This window comes from Phocoena sinus, chromosome 9, assembly GCF_008692025.1.
Source record: "Phocoena sinus isolate mPhoSin1 chromosome 9, mPhoSin1.pri, whole genome shotgun sequence".
Lineage (NCBI taxonomy): Eukaryota > Metazoa > Chordata > Mammalia > Artiodactyla > Phocoenidae > Phocoena > Phocoena sinus.
The window spans coordinates 73365781-73390348 of NC_045771.1; positions in this window are offsets into that span (position 1 = coordinate 73365781).

Genomic DNA, 24568 nt, shown 5'->3' on the forward strand with positions numbered 1-24568 from the left:
AATAACCATTAGTTTCCCTTTTTCCTTTACTAAAAATACAGAGCAGTCTAAGGAAAGCCAAGTGTTTTCCATGTTTACTGAATAAAAATTTGAACATTTTAAGTAATAAATAGCTTGAGTTTGGCAGCCATGAGTGATCTTTAATCAGAGGGTTTAAAAAAAATCAACTCAGCACTTTTTACATAAATAATGATAATAATCACTTTTTAATTCCTCGTTTAATGACCTTCAGCCACATAAACTACCCCACCAAAATAGATAATAATATTTTGTTTATATACATAAATAGCATATATGAAATACTGAAATCCAAAGGAACCCTCACAGCTACCTTAATATGAAGAAGACATCATAGAATTTTTAGACGTAAAATGAATTCTGGCTTTAGTTTTGTATCATGTGAGTATAGTCTTCTGAAGCGTTATGGACTTCAATAGAGTAGACATATTTAAAAGTAAAAGCAGGATTGAAATCAATATAGTGGAGTAAGAAGATGTGGAGCTTACCTTTCCCCCCTAACACATCAAAAGTATGTCTACATGTGGAACAATTCTTACTGAAAACTAACTGGAAACTGGTAGAAGGACTCTTGTACAACCAATATGGTAAGAAAGATACACATGTAATAGGGTAGGAAGGGAAGAAAAGTGGTAGGGACAGGACTTGTGCCCCTGGGAGGGCACTCAGAGGAAAGGGAGATTACATGAGTGGACACCCACCCTGAGGAGGGAGGGGGTCAAGCCACACACTGGGCATCCCAGTCCTGGGGTCCTACACTGGAAGAGAGAATCCCCTTTGGCTGGTTGGAGAACTGCTGGGTGAGGCAGAAAGGCTGGAGAAGCCTGGACTCTGGTCATGGAGAGTGCACACAACAGGGTGGAGAGAGGTCTGCCCTAGAGGTGCTGGGCCCCTGTGATTACCCTGCCGCAAGCCTGAGCCCAGAAAATCAATATGACAGACTGAAAATCAATAAGGCAACAGTTGTCTTAAATGATACAATAGGCCAATTAAAGTTAATTGATATGTATAGGACATTACATCCAAAAACGGCAGAATAAACATTCTTTACAAGTGTACATGGATTGTTCTCCATGATAGATCACATGCTAGGCCACAAAACGAGTCTCCACAAATTTAAGTGGACAGAATTTATATCAAGCATTGTTTCCAATCACAACAGTATGAAACTAGAAATCAACTACAGAAAGAAAAACACATGGATACTAAACAACATGCTACTAAAAAACCAATGGTCAATGAAAAAATCAAAGAGCAAATCAAAAAGTATCTTGAGACAAATAAAAATGGGAACACAACACTCCAAAATCTATGGGATGCACCAAAAGCAGTTCTAAGAGGGAAGTTTATAGAGATATGGGCCTTCCTCAAAAACAAGAAAAATTTCAAATAAACAACCTAACCTACCACCTAGAGGAATTAGAAAAAGAAGAACAAACACAGAACAAAGTAGGCAGAAGGAAGGAAATGGTAAAAATCAGAGTGGAAATAATAAAATACAGACCAACAAACAATAAAAAAAATCAATGTTACCAAAAGATGTTTTCTTGAAAAGATAAAAGAATTGATAAACCTTTAGCCAGGCTCACAAAGAAGAAAAGAGAGAGGACTCAAATAAACAAAATAAGAAATGAAAGAGGAGAAAAGACAAGCAATACCACAGAGATACAACAGATCCTAAGAGAATACTATGAATAGTTATATGAAAATGAACTGGACAACCTAGAAGAAATAGACAAATTTCTAGAAAAATATAACTTGCTAAAACTGAATCAAGAAGAAACAGAAAAAATTTGAACAGACTGATCACTAGTAGTGAAATTGAATCTGTCATTTAAAAAAACCAAACCAAACCAAAACAAAAAACTCCCATCAAACAAAAGTCCAGGACTGGAAGCCTTCACAGGGGAATTCTACCAAACATATAAAGAAGAAATAATACCTATCCTTCTCAAACTATTCCAAAAAATTGAAGAGGATGGAACACTCCCAGATTCATTCTATAAGGCCACCATTACCCTAATAATAAAACCAGACAAAGACACTACATAAAAAGAAAATTACAGACCAATATCTATGATGAATATACATGCAAAAATCCTCAACAAAAATTTAGCAAACCAAATCCAACAATATATAAAGAGAATTATACACTATGATCAAGTCAGATTTATTCCAGGGACACAAGATTGATTCAATATTCACAAATCAATCAATATGATACACCATATTAACAAAAGGAAGGATAAAAATCACATGAATACCTCAATAGAGGCAGAAAAAGCATTTGACTAAATTCAGTTTCCATTCATGATAAAAACTCTCATCAAAGTGGGTATAGAAGGAACAAATGACAAATCCACAGCTAACATCATACTCAACAGTGAAAAGCTGAAGCCTTTCCTCTAAATTCAGGAAAAAAAAGATGTCCACTCTCACCACTTCTACTTAACATACTATTGGAAGTCCTAACCACAGCAATCAGATGAGAAAAAGAAATAAAACACATCCAAATTGGAAGGGAAGAAGTAAAACTGTCACTATTTGCAGATGACATGATACTTTATACAAAAACCCTTAAGGTCTCCACCAAAATATTTTTAGAACTAATTAAATGAATCCTGCAAACTTGAAGGATACAAGATTAATATACAGAAATCTGTTGCTTTTCTATACACTAATAATGAACTATCAGAAAGAAAAAAAAAAGGCATGAATTCCATTTAAAATCTCATCAGAAAGAACAAAATACCTAGAAATAAACTTAACCAAAGAGATGAAAGAACAATATTCTTAAAACTACAAAACACTGATGAAAGAAACTGAAGACAACAAAACAGTTGGAAAGATATACCATGTTCTTAGATTGGAAGAATCAATATTGTTAAAATGACCACACTACCCAAGACAATCTACAGATTTAATGTAATTCTTATCAAAATGCCCATGACATTTTTCACAGAAGTGGAATCAATAATCCTAAAATTCAAATGGAACCAAAAATAACCCAAATTGCCAATGCTGTTTTGAGAAAAAAAAGAACAAAGCCAGAGGTATCACATGCCATGAATTCAGACTATACTACAAAGCTACAGTAATCAAAACAGCATGGTCCTGGCACAAAAACAGACATATAGATCAATGCAACAGAATAAAGAGCACAGAAATAAATCCACACACCTATGGTCAATTAATCTAAGACAAAGGAGGCAAGAATATACAATGGACAAAAGACAGTCTCTTCAATAAGTGGTGCTCAGAAAAGTGGACAGCTAAATGTAAAACGATATTAGAACATTTCCTCACACTATATACAAAAATAAACTCAAAATGGATTAAAGACCTAAATGTAAGACCAGAAACCATAAAACTCCTAGAAAGAAACATAGGCAGAACAGTCTCTGACATAAATCATAGCAATATTTTTTGAATTGTCACGTAAGGCAAAAGAAACAGAAGGAAAAATAAACATATGGGACCTAATTAAACTTAAAAGCTCTTGCACAGCAACGGAAACCATCAATAAAACAAAAAGACAACCTATGGATTGAGAGAAAATATTTACAAATTATATGATCTACAAGGGGTTAGTATCCAAAATATATAAAGAGCTTATACAACTCAATATAAAAAAACGAACAACAAACAACCCAAACAAAAAATGAGCAGAACACCTGAATAGACATTTTTCCAGAGTAGACATATAGATGGCTAGCAGGCAAATGAAAAGATGCTCAACATCGTCAATTATTAGAGAAGTTCAAATCAAAACAACAATGAGATATTACCTCACAGCTGTCAGAATGGCTGTCATCAAAAAGTGTACAAATAACAAATGCTGGAGAGGATGTGGAGAAAAGAGAACCCTCCTTGGCACAGCCACTATAGAAAACAATATGGAGGTTCCTCAACTAAAAACAGAACTATCATATGATCCAATGATTCCACTCCTGGGTATATATCCAGAAAAAAATGAAAACATTAATTCAAAAAGATACATGCACCCCAGTGTTCATAGCAGCACTATTGCAATAGCTGAGATGTGGAATCAACCCAAGTGCCTATCAACAGATGGATGGATAAAGAAGATGTGGTACATGTATACAATGGAATATTACTCAACCTTTAAAAAGAATGAAATTATGCCATTTGCAACAATGTGGATGGATCTAAAGAATATTATGCTTAGTGAAGTAAGTCAAATAGAGAAATAAATACTGCGTGATGTCACTCAGATGTTGAATCTAAAAACTAAATACAAATGAATGTACGTGCAAAACAGAAACAGACTTACAGATATAGAAAACAAACTAGTGGTTACCGTTGGGGAGAGGGAAGGGAGGGAGGGGCAAATTAGGGGCATAGGATTAAGAGATACAAATTATTATGTGTAAAATAGATAGCTATTGACATATTGTATAGCATAGGGAATTACAGCCATTATCTTATAATAACTTTAAATGGAGTATAATCTGTAAAAATGCTGAATCACTATGCTGTACCCCTGAAAATAATATAATATTATAAATCAACTATACTTCAGTTTAAACAAAGTAAAAGCAGAATTGTGAAAACGTTATTCTCCCTTTCTTGAATTTCACTATCCATTCTAAGGGTTAGTGTATTAAACACCAAATTTAGTTTCTCTCTAAAGGATCCATAATGTGTTAAGTTTGAAAGCTATCACCATGGACAGCAAAACATAACACAGGGAGATGAATATCCCTGCTTCTCTCTCTCTCCCCAATTCTCTCTACTTCTCTATGCCCAGTACACTATAGGTTTGCAATAAATCCTTGTTGGATGGATTACCAAATGGATGGATGATCTAAAAAAAACTCCAAAATTTTAATAAGAATCTATGAAAGTGAATTATTTGGTTTGTACTTATTGATATCGTAACTAAAGAAACTATAGTAGAATACTGAAGAACTGTGCAAAAGTGGATAAGTGCATCTATGTTTTTGAGGAAGAGAATCAGATGTTGTAAATAATGTATCCAGATAAAAGAATATTACTTAAAATCATTGTCAAAGGTACCAGATGCTGAACTTGATCAAAGCATTCTCTTAGAGGTTGGGAATAGAAAGATGAATATAGCACTTATTTTCAAGAAGTTCAAAATATAATGGGAGAAATTAACATAAACAAACTGAAATACATGTATAAAATAAATGTGTATTTATAACATACACAAATATATGCACAGAAAAATACTACACTGCTCAGAAGCAGGAATAATCAATGTTGTCTGGGGAACAGAATGTAGGCAGGAAAGGGGAGACAGGCCTCTGAGGGGACAGTTTAATTGGGTCTCAAAGATGAGCCAGATGTTATGAGTCATACAAGGTAAGGAAGAACATTCAGGCAGCCCATAGATAATGTGGAACAGTAGAGATGCCCAAAACAAAGTGGCCAGTTTAGGGAAAGTCAGGGAGATCAATGTGGTGGAGAGCAGGTTGAAAGGGGATGGGAGGGTTGAGGGAAGTATAATAAGGAGGGCCTTGTTTGCCATGTGGAAGAATTTCGATTTTATATTGCAGGGCACTGGTTTTCAAATTATAGAATCCCCTCAGAGCCTGCTGGGGAATAAAAGCTTCCTAGCTTATATCTGTTCAGTCTTCCACTTAAGTTTTCCTTTATGAAAAAAATGTTTCAAAACCTCTGTTATAGGCAATGAGCCTGTGAAAGGTATTTTTTGTTTTTGTTTTGAGAGTAATGAGGCAGAGTTATATTTTAAGAAGTCAATGACTGGGTCTTCAGTGAAGGTGAAAGGAGGCTGAGGTCAGATCCTAAGAATAATTAGATTGCCAAGGTGAAAAATCTGGAGAGCCTATTCCAAGATGGCAGCAAGTGGGATGGAAAGCAGGCCACTGGAACAGAAAGTTAGTGGTCTCTAAAACTATTTTTCATCTCCCTTGAGTAAACGCTTGGACTCAAGATTAAGAAGAAGCAGATCAGGATTAGTCCCAGGTTTTGGCTTGGGTTTTTACATATATAAAGGTATTCTTCACCAGGATAAGAAATAAAAGAGGATGATCAGGCTTGAGTGTAAAACCATGAGTTGAATTTGAAGCACTGTAGTCTACATAAATGAGTATGTATATTCAAGGGTTGAGCATAAAAGTGTGGGACAAGAAAGAAAAATCAAGACTGAAGATACAGCTTTGAGAACTAGTGGCATAGGAGTATGCCTTTAGCTATAAGTGTATAGTTGACCTCTCAGGGAAGAGGTGAATACATGAAAGGTCCAAAAATAAAATGTGATTTACTTTATTTAAAAGATAGGCAGAGGAAGAAAAATCTGTGAAACAAAGAAAAGAAGGGGACACTAGAGGACTGTAGTGTCAATCAAGGTAACAGAAGTGTCAAAGAGAGGGTCAACAAGTAAGATCAAGTAAGAAAAGGACTGAGGAGAATCTACTGAATTTGTCAATATGCATCTCCGTAGAGAGCTCAGCTAAAGGGGATGTATTGGTGGTATGGTGAAAGCAGAAGTTGTGCTACAGTTGAGAAAGTCCGGAATTCACTGAATAGAAAGAAAGTACTGGGGTTCCATACAGGGGTTACTTCATCAGTAAAAATACTGATTACTGTGTGCCGAGTTTGTTAGCGGTATCAAGAAAGTCAACATGGCTGTAGGGAAATAACAAAGTAAGTATAAAATTTCTGCTTATGAGACCAGTACCATGTTACAGGGAAAAGGTATTGGTTGTAAGGACTGATATTTAAACGAGATTAAGAAGCAGTTTTGCAGTGAAAAAAATAAATTGATAGACTTCAAGTTTGATAAATGATTTATAATTTTGCCTATTCACTCTGGATTTACTTATTATGTTGCCATGACTGTAAAAAATTAGATAAAACTAAAGAGATATTCCAAAGTCAAAATGCCACATAATGACCATAACCAGGAGAGCTGGTGCCAGGAATCAGGAAATCTCTGTTATTCCATCTTGAAAGTAGAAGAAACACTGAAGCATGCTGAAGCCAATAAAGCAGGACAAAGAACATGTAAACAGCTCTTCCCAACTATGAAGTAGATGAAGAACACCATGTCCATTCTAGCATTAACAATGTAAAATTTTTGTGTAAACTTCAAGGGCTAACATGTTTAGTTAATTTGGTGAGGAAAGCAATGACCTGCTTTCTATAACTATGCTCATTAAGAGAACAAGCGAACCTTACTTTTCAAGGGCTCTTTTTTCCAAGAAGAAAAATGCTTATTCATAAAACACTTAGGTTTTTTTAATGAAGAGTATAATTTAAGGATTTATATTTCCTTTAATTTTGATGAAAAGTCTATGCTTTTTATGAACTAACACATTTCTAAATATAAAGCTTTTAAAAAGTTGAATTCTTGTAACTCTGTTTTATTTAACAGGTCACAGTGTATCCTATCCCTAATCTACAGTCCTATTACTGGTTTGTTGAGAGTTGATTGATATGGGCAGAGAAAGTCTTTAAGTTCCTTGAAGGAAGATGGCTATATCCTCAGAACAACATAGATGTTCAATAAATTCTTACTAAACTAAATTGAGTCATATACAAAATAATATTGGCCCAAAATTCCCTTATTCCTATGATGATGTCATCCTATTTTTAAAAAATATTCCCCAACACTTAAAAAAAACATTAAATAACTCAATAACTATTATCTTGAAAATAAATTTTGTTTGGATCCACTTGATTGGTTGACAAACTTATCATTATTTATATAGACAGGAATACTTGAGTCCAGATATCAAGAAATCAAGGCCAACAGGGTCAAGGAGATAATATAAAAGGGGGAAAATGTGTGAGTATAAGGTACTAGAGATAGATGTGCCTAAAAAGGGACAGGCAGCACTACACTAACCCAGGATCTTATGCTGCATGGGCATCTGGTCCCAGATCACCTGATCTCTCAAGAGATCTCAGACATATGTATTCCGAGGCTGTCTCCTAGTTAAAATTTTTAAACTCAATTGCTTTTTAAAATATCATGTGATTGACTCCCTCCGCTCTAGGTAGGTACTTGGCAGTTAAGGTCTTTAAACATCAAATCCATTAAAAGAGGTGAACAATTACAATGAACGGATTATGTGTTCAGCCTGTGCCATCTGAATTATAAAAAAAACTTTCTTACTAATGAAGGTATAAAATAGACTCTGTGCAGCTATAGGAATTATTGTCAAAAGCTCCTTTTCTCCTTCCAGCTTCAGCAGTCTGTAATGTTACCACAATCTGAAAGTTGAACATTAAAATGATTAAGAAGTAAAAATACTTAGAGACTTCTGCATAATTCATCATAGCAGCTGAGACTGAAAGACAAGTTGTCTTGTACCACAAATACATTACGAACTACAACACACAATGAAAATTTAGTTAAATACACTTAAGTGAAGAGATTAAAAATGTAATTCCTTTCATTATTAAAAACACCAGAAAAACAGTTCATTCCTGCTAACACAAATGAACAAGTCACCATGTTTTAGATATATTTTATGGAATAACATTGTTTGATTGGGGGTGGACATATTTGTGCAATTCACCCGTGACATATTCATTCCACATGGCTGGATCATAGGTATTATTATTGTTCCACCACATGGAAAAACGTCAGGGCCCATTCTTCGGCTAAAGCACCCTGCAGTAGAAACACTACATGTGGTGCCAACTTTTGTCACACTTCAGTGGAGGGACTTAAAATAGTTTGCTTTAGCTGTGGATCTTTCCCTAACAAAGACTGGTAGTCTGTACCACACAATACTTTAAAGACTAGATTTTAATAGCTATGTGTTTAGATGGGAGGGAGAGATAGTGCTTCTCAGGACAGCACAAAACAAATGCCCCATAGGCAGACAGAGCTGGATTTGAATCCTAAATCTGCCACTCATTAGCTTTGTAACCTTGGAGTAATCACGGAGCTCTACTGAGCAGCTTCCATGTTCCACGCACTATGCTAAGCTCTGGGTGTAAAAGAGTGAACAAGATATAGCCCATGCCCAGAGCAACTTAAAGTTTAACAGGAGAATCAGAAAAGAATTGGCAATTGAAACAGAGAATCTTAAGGGCTACAGTAAATGTAAGCAGAATGTATTAGGGGGAGCAGGTAGAATTAACATCTTTCCCAACCTTAAACTGTAAGGTTTCCTGGAGGAAGTGATATCTGAGCTGATATATGGAGGAATGATAGGAGATAGGTAAGTGAAAAGTGAGGCAAAGAATGTTTTAGAAGGAGGAAATAACATATTCACAGCCAAAAATTGAAAGACAGCCTAGAACTTCTGAGGACCTGCTCACAGTTGTACAAGTGTACACAACGGAATAATAGCTGGACAATCCTCTATATCATAGCCAAAAAGAGTTTGAAGGAAGAGTAAAAATGCAAAAAAAAAGTTTGAAGGAAGAGTAAAAATATTACCTTAGTACTATTCATTCATTTATTCCTCCTCTTTGTAAGTAGTTATTACAATGTATTATGTTTAAGAAACTACAGCTAACCCCAGTTTTGACTTCTTACCTACCATCATTCCAGTGAGGTAGTCAGACAGAACAAGAAAGAGCAAGTATGTGAAATGCTTCAGGGTGAAAGTTGCTAAGGCTGTTCTTTTTATGCTTCAAGAAAATGCAGTCTTTAACTGCAAAGAGACCGCCCTGGAAAAGCGGGAGAGGAGGGAGAATGCAGGTGCAGTAGTACCTGAAGGAATAAGCTCCAGGCAGGTGAGATCATAACCTGGATTCTGTTATTCCATCTTGACCAGAGTGAAAACTAAATCTTTATATTTTAAAAGTGGAATTTATATTCAGAAACAGCCCAAGGAAAGGTGTTCCTTAACAAACAAACTTAAAGACTCTTCTGGATGGCCTCTGAGGAACTCCCTCCCTCTCCTACCAACTTTTGATTTTGATCATATATACTTCCAGACTCCATCTGCAGAGGTCCTATTGCTCAAAGCTGGAAGTCGTCTTGGGATGGAGTATTTTAGAAGGTTCATGAAGGGAAAGTGACGTCAGCAACATGGTGATATAGGAATTTCTAGTGCTTCTCCCCTCCCAGAAACATCAATCTGAACAGCTATACAAGCATGAAAATATCACCACAAGAGCTAAGGATTTCAGGTGAGGAATTACAGCACCTGGACAAAGCACAGATATAAGATGAATTTGAGCGAGTATGAAAGACAGTTTCACCTTGCCCAAGCAGCCCAGTGAAGAGAGAGGTATCCTTCTGTGGGGGAGAGAGAATGAAATGAGCACCTGACTTCACCAAAGACCACAGAACCCACCTGCACCAGTGCCAGGGTGACTCCTCCAACCCCAGGCAGGTTCCCTGCAGCCCAGACTCCTTGCTGACCCCACTGCTAGGCCAGCTACACTGGTCCTTGACTCCTAGCCCACCCATTGCCAAGCATGCTCCCATAGAACCAGATTGGATCCCAAGACCCAGGTCCCCAGCCCACCCCAGTGCTAGGGAAACTCCTACAGTCCCAGGATCTCAGGCCACCTAAGTGCCAGACAGGCTCCCATAGCCCAAGCCTCCATGATGGCCCCTGAAGCCTCAAGCTATAGGCCAATTCCCATGGCCCTAGGCTCCAGACTGGGGCAGGCTCTGCAGACACAGGCACCAGGATCACTTCTAGTCAGCTCCTGCACCTAGTCAGCCTCTGAAGACCCAGGATCCAGGCTGCCCATATGGACCCAGGACCTTGGATAGGAGCCATGAACCCAAGCACCAGATCTGCCCACCAGCAGACCCAGGCTCAAACCTACTTGCCCAAAGACTCCAGCAGCAAGTCTGCCCACAGAAAACACAAGGCAGCCCACCCAGAACTTCTGGATGGGCTGACTCATAAAGGGACTTCCCTCCTTAAGCCAATCTATACAGAGTGGAAGAGGTGCTTACTTCCTCAATGCCCAGACAGCCACAGGATTATGAATAATAAAGGAAACATTAATCCGTCAAAGGATATAAATAAAGCTCCAATAACTGACTTAAATAAATGGAGATCTATGAATGATTTGACAAAGAATTCAGAATAATCCTCTTAAAGAATTTCAGTGAACTATAAGGAAATGCAGATGACTAAAGGAAATTACAAAAACACTGCATTAACAAAATGAGAGTTTAATTAAGAAATAGAAACTATTAAATAAAGAAACAAAAATACTAGAGTTGAGGAATACAATGACTTTCCTGAAGGATTCAATAGAGTTTCAACAAGACATTCAAACAAGTAGAAAAAAGAATTAATGAACTAGAAGACAAGTCATTTAAAATCATCTAGTCAGAGGAGTAAAAAGAAAAAAATAATAGAATGAGGAGTGAATTACAGGATACCATTAATAAAAACAGATGGTTTCCCTGATGAATTTTGCCAAATATTTAAATAATAGCTAATACCAACCTTCTCAAACTCTTCTAAAATATTGAAGAGGAGGAAACACTTCCCAATTCATTTTATGAGGCCAGCCTTACCCTGATATCAAAGCCAAATAAAGAAAAATACAAGAAAAGAAAAACTGTCGGCCAATATACCCAAGGAATATAAATGCAAAAATTCTCAACTGTTACAACTCAAATGAATTCAGTAAAGTTATAGGATAGAAGATCAACATACAAATATTAGTTGTGTTTATACATTAACAATGAACTATCTTAAAGAGAAATAATGAAAACAATCCTATTTACAGTAGCATCAAAAACTAAAAAATACTTAGGAATAAGATCAAGCAAGGTGAAAGATCTGTACATTGAAAACTATAACACATTGTTGAAAGAAATTGAAGAAGACACATATAAATGGAAAAAAAATTCCATGTTCACAGACTGGAAAAATTAATATTGTTAAAATATACATACTACCCAAAGCCATCTATTGATTCAATGCAATCCCTACCAAAACTCCAAAGGCATTTTTTACACAAATAGAAAAAATAATTCTAATGTTTATATGGAAGCACAAAAGATCCTGAAGAAAAAAGCAGTCTTGAGAAAGAATAACAAAGCCAGAGGTGTCCTACTTCTTGATTTCAAACTATACTACAAAGCTATACTAATAAAACAGTATGGTACTAGAAAAAGACACATAGGCCAATGGAACACAATTGAGAGCCCAGAAATAAACCCATGCATATATGGTCAACTTATACTTTACAAGATGGCCAAAAATGCTCATTGGGAAAAGATAGTCTCTTCAAAAAAGTGGTGCTGGGAAAACTGGATATCCACATGCAAAAGAATGGACTGGACCACTATTGTACAACACTCATAAAAATTAACTCACAATGGATTAAGGAATTAAATATAAGATCTAAAACCTTAAAACTCCTAGAAGAAAACATAAGAAAAAGTCTTGGCTTTTGACCTTACAATGATTTTTTGGCTATCACACCAAAACTGCAAGCAAAAAAAGCAAAAATGAATAAGTGAGAGTACATCAAACCAAAAATGCTCCTGCACAGCAAAAGAAACAATCAACAAAATGAAATATAATGAAAAGGCAATATATGGAATGGGAGAAAGTATTTGCAAATACTATATATGATAAACTCATACAACCCAACAGCAAAAAACTCCAAATAATCTTATATTAAAAATGGTCAAAGGACCTAAATATACATTTTTCCAAAGAAGACATATAAATTGCCAAAAGTACATGAAAAGTTTTCAGCATCACTGATCATTAGGGAATGTGAATCAACACCATAATGAGACATCATTTCACATCTATTAAAATGGCTATTATGAAAATTTACAAGCGTTGATGAGGATGTGAGGAAAAGGGAATCCTTGTGCACAGCTGGTGGAAATGTAAATTGGTACAGCCACTATGAAAAACAGAATGGAGTTCCCTCAAAAAATGAAAAATAGGGGGAACCTTCAAGATGGCGGAGGAGTAAGATGTGGAGATCACCTTCCTCCCCACAGATACATCAAAAATACATCTACATGTGCAACAACTCCTGCAGAACACCTACTGAATGCTGGCAGAAGACCTCAACTTCCCAAAAGCTTTGCTTTTACCATTTGTCCAAGGGTTCTGTCTGTCCGCTTTTTTGGTTTTGTTTTGTTTTTTTAACAGTTTTTAGAGCTTGTTACCATTTTTGGTTTGGTTGGTCTCTTCTTTCTTTTTTAATTACTTTAAAATTTTTTAATTTTTAATAATATTTTTAATTTTAATAACTTTGTTTTATTTTATTCTGTTTTTCTTTTTTTTTCCCCTCCCTTTTTTTCTGAGCCATGTGGCTGACAGGGTCTTGGTGCTCCGGCCAGTTATCAAGCCTGAGCCTCTGAGGTGGGAGAGCCAAATTCAGGACATTGGTCCACCAGACACATCCCAGTCCCATATAATATCAATCAGAGAGAGCTCTCCCAGAGACCTCCATCTCAACACTAAGACCCAGCTCCACTCAACGACCAACAAGCTCCAGTGACGTACAACCCATGCCAAACAACTAGCAAGACAGGAACACAATCCCACCCATTAGCAGAGGCTGCCTAAAGCCATAGGAAGTTCACAGACACCGAAAAACACATAACTGGATGTGGTCCTGCCCACCTGAAAGACAAGATCCAGCCTCATCCACAGAAACACAGGCACCAATCCCCTCCACCAGGAAGCCTACACAACCCACTGAACCAACCTTACCCACTGGTTGCAGACACCAAAAACAATGGGAAATACGAACATGCAGCCTGTGAAAAGGAGACCCCAAACACAGTAAGTTAAGCAAAATGAGAAGACAGAGAAATACACAGCAGATGAAGGAGCAAGGTGAAAACCAACCAGGCCAAACAAATGAGGAAGAAATAGGTGGTTTACCTGAAAAAGAATTCAGAATAATGAGAGTAAAGATGATCCAAAATCTTGGAAATAGAATGGAGAAAATACAAGAAACGTTGAACAAGGACCTAGAAGAACTAAAGAGCAAACAAACAAGGAAAAACAACACAATCAATGAAATTAAAAATTCTTTAGAAGGAAATAATAGCAGAATAACTGAGGCAGAAGAACGGATAACTAACCTGGAAGATAAAAGAGTAGAAATAATTACTGCAGAGAGGAATAAAGAAAAAAGGATGAAAACAATTGAAGACAGTCTCAGAGACTTCTGGGACAACATTAAATGAACGAACATTCGAATTATAGGGGTCCAAGAAGAAGAAGAGAAAAAGAAAGGGACTGAGAAAATATTTGAACAGATTATAGTTGAAAACTTCCCTATTATGGGAAAGGAAATGGTCAATCAAGTGCAAGAAGCACAGAGAGTCCCATATAGGGTAAATCCAAGGAGAAACACGCCAAGACACATATTAATCAAACTATCAAAAATTAAACACAAAGAAAAAATGTTAACAGAAGCAAGGGAAAAGCAACAAATAGCATACAAGGGAATCCCCATAAGGTTAATAGCTAATCTTTCACCAGAAACTCTGAAAGCCAGAAGGGAGTTCAGGACACAGTTAAAGTGATGAAAGGGAAAAATCTAAAAGCAAGATTACTCTACCCAGCAACAAACTCATTCAGATTCAAGGGAGAAATCAAAACCTTTATAGACAAGCAAAAGTTAACAGAATTCAGCACCATCAAGCCAGCTAAACAACAAATGCTAAAGGATCTTCTCTAGGCAGGAAATACAAGAGAAGGAAAAGACCTACAATAACAAACCCAAAACAATTAAGAAAATGGTAACAGGACCATACATATCAATAACTACCTTAAATGTAAATGGATTAAATGCTCCAACCAAAAGACACAGACAAGCTGAAAGGATTCAAAAACAAGACCAGTATTTATGCTGTCTACAAGAGAACCTCTTCAGGCCTAGGGACACATACAGACTGAAAGTGAGGGGATGGAAAAAGATATTCCATGCAAATGGAAATCAAGAAAGCTGGAGTAGCAATTTTCATATCAGACATAATAGATTTTAAAATAAAGACTATTACAAGAGACAAAGAAGGACACTACATAATGATAAAGGGATCAATCCAAGAAGAAGATATAAAAATTTTTAAAATTTATGCACCCAATTTAGGAGCACCACAGTACATAAGGAAAAAGCTAACAGCCATAAAAGGGGAAATCGACAGTAACACAATCATAGTATGGGACTTTAACCACCCACTTTCACCAAAGGACAAATTACCCAAAATGAAAATAAATAAGGAAACATAAGCTTTAAATAATACATTAAGCAAGATGGATTTAATGGATATTTATAAGATATTCCTTCCAAAAACAACAGAATACACTTTCTTCTCAAGTGCACATGGAACATTTTCCAGGATAGATCATATCTTGGGTCACAAATAAAGCCTCGGTAAATTTCAGAAAATTGAAATTGTATCAAGTATCTTTTGCGACCACAACGTTTTGAGACTACACATCAATTACAGAAAAAAAATCTGTAAAAAATACAAACAAATGGAGGCTAAACAATACACTACTAAATAACAAAGAGATCACTGAAGATATCAAAGAGGACACAAAAAATACCTAAAAACAAATGACAGTGAAAACACAATGACTCAAAACCTAGGGGATGCAGCAAAAGCAGCTCTAAGAGGGAAGTTTATAGCAATACAACCCCACCTCAAGAAACAAGAAACATCTCAAATAAACAACCTATCTGTACACCTAAAGCAATTAGAGAAAGAAGAACAAAAAACCCCAAAGTTAACCAGAAGGAAAGAAATCATAAAGATCAGATCAGAAATAAATGAAAAAGAAATGAAGGAAATGATAACAAAGATCAATAAATATAAAAGCTGGTTCTTTGAGAAGATACACAAAATTGATAAACCATTACCCAGAATCATCAAGAAAAAAAGGGAAAGGACACAAATCAATAGAATTAGAAATGAAAAAGGAGAAGTAACAACTAACACTGCAGAAATACAAAGGATCATGTGAGATTGCTGTAAGCAACTCTATGCCAGGACAACCTGGAAGAAATAGACAAATTCTTAGAAAAGCACAACGCTCCAAGACTGAACCAGGAAGGAACAGAAAATATAAACAGACAAATCACAAGCACTGAAATTGAAACTGTGATAAAAAATCTTCCAACAGGGCTTCCCTGGTGGCGCAGTGGTTGAGAGTCCACCTGCCGATGCAGGGAACACGGGTTTGTGCCCCGGTCTGGGAAGATCTCACATGCCGTGGAGTGGCTGGGCCCGTGAGCCATGGCCGCTGAGCCTGCCGTCCGGACCCTGTGCTCCGCGACGGGAGAGGCCACAACAGTGAGAGGCCCGCGTACCGCAAAAAAAAAAAAAAAAAATCTTCCAAAAAACAAAAGCCCAGGACCAGATGGCTTCACAGGCGAATTCTATCAAACATTTAGAGAAGAGCTAACACCTGTCCTTCTCAAACTATTCCAAAGTATAGCAGAGGGAGGAACACTCCCAAACTCATTCTATGAGGCCACCATCACCCTGATACGAAAACCAGACAAAGATGTCACAAAGAAAGAAAACTACAGTCCAGTATCACTGATGAACATAGATACAAAACTCCTCAACAAAATACTAGCAAACAGAATCCAACAATACGTTAAAAGGATCATACTCCATGATCGAGTGGGGTTTATCCTAGGAATGCAAGGATTCTTCAATATATACAAATCAATCAATGTGATTCAGCATATTAACAAATTGAAGAATAAAAACCATATGATCATCTCCATAGATGCAGAAAAAACTTTTGAGAAAATTCAACACCCATTTATGATAAAAACTCTCCAGAAAGTAGGCATAGAGGGAACTTACCTCAACATAACAAAGGCCGTATATGACAAACTGACAGCCAACATCATTCTCAATGGTGAAAAACTGAAAGCATTTCTACTAAGATCAGGAACAAGACAAGGTTGCCCACTCTCACCACTATTGTCCAACATAGTTTTGGAAGTTTTAGCCACAGCAATCAGAGAAGAAAAAGAAGTAAAAGGAATCCAAATCGGTAAAGAAGAAGTAAAACTGTCACTGCAGATCACATGATACTATACATAGAGAATCCTAAAGATACTACCAGAAAACTACTAGAGCTAAGCAATGAATTTGGTAAAGTAGCAGGATACAAAATTAATGCACAGAAATCTCTTGCATTCCTATACACTAATGATGAAACATCTGAAAGTGAAATTAAGAAAACACTCCCATTTACCATTGCAACAAAAAGAATAAAATATCTAGGAATAAACCTACCTAAGGAGATAAAGACCTGTATGCAGAAAACTATAAGACACTGATGAAAGAAATTAAAGATGATACAAATAGATGGAGAGATATACCATGTTCTTGGGTTGGAGGAATCAACATTGTGAAAATGACTATAATACCCAAAGCAATCTACAGATTCAACACAATCCCTATCAAACTACCAATGGCATTTTTCACAGAATTAGAACAAAAAATTTCACAATTTGTATGGAAACACAAAAGACCTCGAATAGCCAAAGCAATCTTGAGAAAGATAAATGGAGCTGGAGGAATCAGGCTCCCTGACTTCAGACTATACTACAATAGTACAGTAATCAAGACAGTATGGTACTGGCACAAAAACAGAAATATATATCAATGGAACAGGATAGAAAACCCAGAGATAAACCCACACACATATGGTCCCCTTATCTTTGAATAGGAAGCAAGAATATACAATGGAGAAAAGACAGCCTCTTCAATAAGTGGTGCTGGGAAAACTGGACAGCTACATGTAAAAGAATGAAACTAGAACACTCCCTAACACCATACACAAAAATAAACTCAAAATGGAGTAAAGACTTAAATTTAAGGCCAGACAGTATAAAACTCTTAGAGGAAAACACAGGCAGAACACTCTATGACATAAATCACAGCAAGATCCTTTTTGACCCACCTCCTAGAGAAATCGAAATAAAAACACTAATAAACAAATGGGTCCTGATGAAGCTTAAAAGCTTTTGCACAGCAAAGGAAACCATAAACAAGATGAAAAGACAACCTTCAGAATGGGAGAAAATATTTGCCAACAAAGCAACTGACAAAGGATTAATCTCCAAAATATATAAGCAGCTCAATATCAAAAAAAACAAACAGCCCAATCCAAAAATGGGCAGAAGACCTAAATAGACATTTCTCCAAAGAAGATATACAGATTGCAAACAAACACTTGAAAGTATGTTCAACATCACTAATCATTAGAGAAATGCAAATCAAATTGACAATGAGGTATCACCTCACACCAGTCAGAATGGCCATCATCAAAAAATCTACAAACAATAAATGCTGGAAAGGGTGTGGAGAAAAGGGAACCCTCTTGCACTGTTGGTGGGAATGTGAATTGATACAGCCACTACGGAGAACAGTATGGAGGTTCCTTAAAAATCTCAAAATAGTACTATCATATGACCCAGCAGTCCCCTGAGAAAACTATAATTCAAAAAGAGACATGTACTACAATGTTCATTGCAGCTCTATTTACAATAGTCAGGACACGGAAGCAACCTAAGTTTCCAATGACAGGTGAATATATAAAGAAGATGTGACACAGATATACAATGGAATATTACTCAGCCGTAAAAAAAATGAAATTGAGTTATCTGTAGTGAGGTGGTTGGACCTAGAGACTGTCATACAGAGTGAAGTAAGTCAGAAAGAGAAAAAAATACCATATGCTAACACATATATATGGAATCTCAAAAAAAAAAATGCTTCTGAAGAGCCTAGGGGCAGGACAGGAATAAAGACACAGACGTAGAGAATGGACTTGAGGACATGGGGAGGGGGAAGGGTAAGCTGGGACAAAGTGAGAGAGTGGCATGGACATATATACACTACCAAATGTAAAAAAGATAGCTAGTGGGAAGCAGCTGCATAGTACAGGGAGATCAGTTTGGTGCTTTGTGACCCCCTAGAGGGGTGGGATAGGGAGGGTGGGAGGGAGACACAAGAGGGAGGAGATACGGGGATATATGTATACATATAGTTGATTCATTTTGTTATACAGCAGAAACTAACATGCCATCGTAAAGCGATTACACTCCAATAAAGATGTTTAAAAAAATTAAAAGTAGAATTATCATATTATCCAGCCATCCCTCTTCTGAATATATATGTCTGAAAGAAATAAAATCACTTTCTTGAGAAGATATCTGCACCCTCATGTTTATTGCAATATTTTTCATGTTCATGTGGTATATAGAGACAATGGAATATTATTTGGTATATACATACAAAGGAAATTGTGACATATATATATAGAGAGAGAGACAGAGAGAGAATAATGTATATATTTTTACACACACAATGGTATACTGTTCAATGCAATATTATTCAGAAAACAGTTCTGCCTTTTGGGACAACATCCTTTTGGATGTCCATGAGGGCATTACACTAAATGAAATAATTCAGACAGAAAAATACAAATACTGAAGGATCTCACTTACATGTGGAGTCTAAAAAATGTCAAACTCACTGAAACAGAAAGTAGTGTGGTGACTGCTGGGACTGGAGGTTCGGGGAAACAGGGCGATGTTGATGAAAGTGTACAAAGACCTAATGTACAGCACGGTGACTATAGTTAATACTGTATTATATGCTTGAAAGTGGCTAAGAGAGTACATCTTAAATGTTTTCACAGCACACAAAAAAAGGTAATTATGTGAGGCAATGAAGGGGTTAACTAAACTTACTGCAGTGATCATTTCATAATATACACATATATAAAAACATCACACTGTACACCTTAAACTTACACAATGTTATATGTCAATTACATCTCAACAAAGCTGGAGAGAAAAAGAAAAATGACATACAGTCATTGCTTTCATACAAACTCTTAATTTTCACATTAACTATGGCAATACTCCTGACTATTTGAAATGGAAACAGTTGATTTTAACAAAGAAATCGCTCATTTCTAGATCAGCAACTACCTTCATAATTGTTCTCTAGAATACTAGTGTTAAGAAACTCCATGAGAAGGAAAAAAAATTGTCAGTGATCAGGGCTTCCCTGGTGGCGCAGTGGTTGAGAGTCTGCCTGCCGATGAAGGGGACGCGGGTCCGTGCGCCGGAGCGGCTGGGCCCGTGAGCCATGGCCGCTGAGCCTGCACGTCCGGAGCCTGTGCTCCGCAACGGGAGAGGCCACAGCAGTGAGAGGCCCACGTACCGCAAAAAAAAGTCAGGAATCAAATAATTTGGGGAAATGGCTACCTACTATCCCTATTGAATACTGATTATTTTTATTAGCATATTTAATATTCTGAGGAGTCCCAAAGTAAACAGAGCAATCAACAAGCAAACTTTAACCCAGGATTAGATGAGGGTTAATTAGCATAGATTCAGTCACGGGACTAGAGTCACCATTCGGTGGGCATGGGCTCAGCACCCATGAAGTTGTTAAGGAAATCCTTGAGAAAATCATTTAAAAGGACCTAATCACCTTACAACACCACATAAAAAGTATTTTTTCCATCAAAGAAAACTAATGAGATTGACCAGCATGACTGCTATATATTGTTCTTAAACAATGTCAAAAATCCTGACCCTTCCTAGAAATAGCCTACATATCTAATGAGGAAGAAGAACATAGCACACCACAAATTCTTTGTTAAAGTAACTTTTGTTTTGCCTGGCAGTCATTCTTGCTTGTTTGCCTTTTTATGTCACTTTAATAGAATAGGGAGAGACTTGCTTATCAGTATCCAAAATTCATCCAAAGTAGGTTGTAATAATTTTTTTGGTCACCAAAACAAAAATGTCTTCCCTGAGAAGAGTACTAAAAGAGGTCAGAATGCTTTTCCTTTCTTGGTGAGCTTGCCTGCTTGTGCTTTCAGCACACCATGGGCAACCTTTTGTCATCAATCCTCATGTCCAAGTGAGCCATGGCACTTCTCAAGGTCCAGGACTTCCCAGATATTTGGAAAAGGACTTCTTAGGCAAAGGGCAGGAGCAGTGCCAGTGACAGAGGTGCTACTTGGTACTGACTCTGATGGGGATAAAACATCTTATATTTTAAAAAGAGGATTCCTAAGGATCATTTCTTAACCTGATGATAATGTAAATGGTGTTATGCAGTTTCTACCTCATTGTCTGGAATATAATAACTACAATACAGTCTTGCCTAGAAAATAGAAGCATCCATAATTTTGGTAGACCTTAGAATACCTTTCTACCTTTTCTTATTTTTTTTTAAACATCTTTATTGGAGTATAATTGCTTTACAATGGTGTGTTAGTTTCTGCTGTATAACAAAGTGAATCGGCTATATGTATACATATATTCCCATATCCCCTCCCTCTTGCGTCTCCCTCCCACCCTCCCTATCCCACCCCTCTAGGTGGTCACGAAGCATCGAGCTGATCTCCCTGTGCTATGCGGCTGCTTCCCACTAGCTATCTATTTTACATTTGGTAGTATATATAAGTCCATGCCACTCTCTCACTTCATCCCAACTTACCCTTCCCCCTCCCCATGTCCTCAGTTCCATTCTCTACATCTGTGTCTTTATTCCTGTCCTGCCTCTAGGTTCTTCAGAACCTTTTTTTTTTTTTTTTGAGATTCCATATATATGTGTTAGCATATGGTATTTGTTTTTCTCTTTCTGACTTGCTTCACTCTGTATGACAGACTCTAGGTCCATCCACCTCACTACAAATAACTCAGTTTCGTTTCTTTTCATGGCTGAGTAATATTCCATTGTGTATATGTGCCACAACTTCTTTATCCATTCATCTATCGATGGATACTTAGGTTGCTTCCATGTCCTGGCTATTGTAAACAGTGCTGCAATGAACACTGTGGTACATGTCTCTTTGAATTATGGTTTTCTCAGGGTATATGCCCAGCAGTGGGATTGATGGGTCAAGTGGTAGTTCTATTTTTAGTTTTTTAAGGAACCTCCTCCATACTGGCTGTATCTCTTCCTACCTTTTCTATATTAACTTTATAATAAAATTTAGAAGTATCTATAAGAAGGGCACTCATGTCAGACGTTACTCCTGCATCCCTTGCACTTAGCACAGTGTCTGGCATAGAGTGAACCATCATAAGTATTTATGGTGAGAGAGTGGTAAGGAAAGGAGGAAAAGCTTAGAAATCAAACATAAAGGCTACCACTTTTAAAGGAGCAAATTTCTATAGGTATTTGGAAGAAGAAATTTAAAATATGTTCTAAAAAAGTTTTGTGCCCTTTACGGGAACATAATGCTTTTGTACTATTTGATTTAAAGACTAGGCAACCAACTTTCAGAAAAAACGTCATATACTTTTAATTGTAAATAATATTCATTTGACTTGATTGATCCTTAATTTATATAATTTGAGTATTCTCTACTTACCTGCTATTCTCAAAGAAAATCCTCCTATTTTTCTTTGTATAACACTGAACTGCCATACTAGCATAGGTATTCATATTTCTGGTTTACCAGAATGTGTAGTTGAATGAATGCCACCGTTATCACACAGCAACATATTTAAGGCCCTGATACATTCTTGAGGTTCAACATACACTTTCATGAATTTTTCAGGGTTATTAACTTTGAACTCAGTCATGTTGAAGGACTAAAGTTACTATCATCCATCCACACACTGTATCGATTAGTACATTTTCAGTTACAAGTAGCAGAAACTCAAATCAGACAGGCTTATGCAATCCATCAATCAATCAAAATATTGGCTTACTTCACTAAAGTGCAAAAGTAAAGCTGGCTACAACTGGTGTGAAGAATTATTATTAGGAATCTATATCACTCCATTTCTTAGTTTCCGTTTTCTCTGTGTTGACTTCATCAAGCTCTCTCCATCTGGTAGCAAGATGGCCCCAGTAGCTTCAGGCTAGGTTTCTTCCACTTTAACAAGCCCAAAATGAGAAAGAACTCTTCATTCCTAATAACACCTAGAGGATTTTGATTAACCAGGCCTGGAGTGCCCATCTCTAGAGACTAGACTAAATGTAAGGAGGGGTGGCTCTCCAAAAGAAAGTCAAGATGCTGTTATGCCAGAAGAAACGGACATGGTTACCAGATAGGCAAAAATGCAATGGCTGTTCACTATGCCCATGTTTTACATTCTTGTGGAATTAGTCAGAAGTCAGAGTACTTAAATTATATTTGGATCGTTGACAGGCAATTCATTAACTTTTTTAAAAAATATAATTTTTTTTTTTTTTTTTTAGTAATTTATTTTTTGCTGTGTTGGGTCTTCGTTTCTGTGTGAGGGCTTTCTCTAGTTGTGGCAAGCGGGGGCCAGTCTTCATTGCGTTGCGCGGGCCTCTCACTATTGCAGCCTCTCTTGTTGCGGAGCACAGGCTCCAGACGCGCAGGCTCAGTAGTTGTGGCTCACGGGCCCAGCTGCTCCGCGGCATGTGGGATCCTCCCAGACCAGGGCTCGAACCCGTGTCCCCTGCATTAGCAGGCAGATTTTCAACCACTGTGCCACCAGGGAAGCCCCTATTTTGAACTTTAAAAAGAACATAAACATAAAGCACCAAACATAGTGCCTGGATTATAGTGAGTGTTCAAGGAAAGTTAACTATTATTATTATTCCTATTTCACAGAATGTATAGGGTTATAAATTTTTTACCTTATATTAAGTTTACTTCTAAAGACCATAAAAATAATGCTATGCCTTTATAGGCTATATCTTACCCAACATATGACAGTGCTTTAAAATAATTTTTTAAAATAGATAAATCTGATTTCTTCAAAGTTAACCAAAATATAAAGAAGTATTACTCTGGAAAGTATCTGTGCATCTAGTACTTTTTCTTTTAATGTTTTGTTTTGTTTCTAAGTTGGGACTTGATCCCAACAAAATATGCAGATAGCATTACTTTACATGGCCTTAATCCTAGAAAGTAGTAGTATCAAGTATTTAACGCAACCTAAAATAGATCACAAGCATTCTGCCTACACTACGCCTTCCTCTTCCACAAGCAATCTTTGTGGTTTTGATAACTCCCTAAAATGCCAACTCCCATTTTATCCTGATATCAACTGGACCAACATGTTCCCTCTCCCCTTAGTGGGTCAAATTCCCTACCCAGCTGCTCCCACCCAGGGTGTAGTCTCTTTACTAGCACTGCCTGCAACCACTCCACTGTGGCCTAGTGACACCACAATCAGCTTCCCTTTCACTTGTCCCATTGCTGAATTTCTCCTCAGGTCTGATAGCCCTGCCAAATCATCTAGCTTTTGCTTCTGTCTGGTCTGAGAGAGTTGGCACAAGGAGAAGTAGTGAGTTCTGTGACTTCCTCTTGGGTTTTCTTTCACAATTAGGAAAGAGGATTAGGAGTAGCCAAGAGACATTTATTTTTTAAGAAAAGTGTCCTTCTGAGAAAAACAAAGAGATGTCTTAAAACTCTGAAAAGTTAAGGGTTTAAACTAATTGCTATTCAGTCATTGACTTACTTGGTGACCCTAATATGTTTACCCCTTGAATTCTAAGTTTCTTATAAGCTGTTACAGATGTTTTTGAAAAGAAAGGTATTATTGATGTCTGTTAACATCACGTTTGCAATTAACAAATTTATATAGTGATTTTGTTTTCCTGTGCTCCCATGTAAAATCTCATTTGAATGTC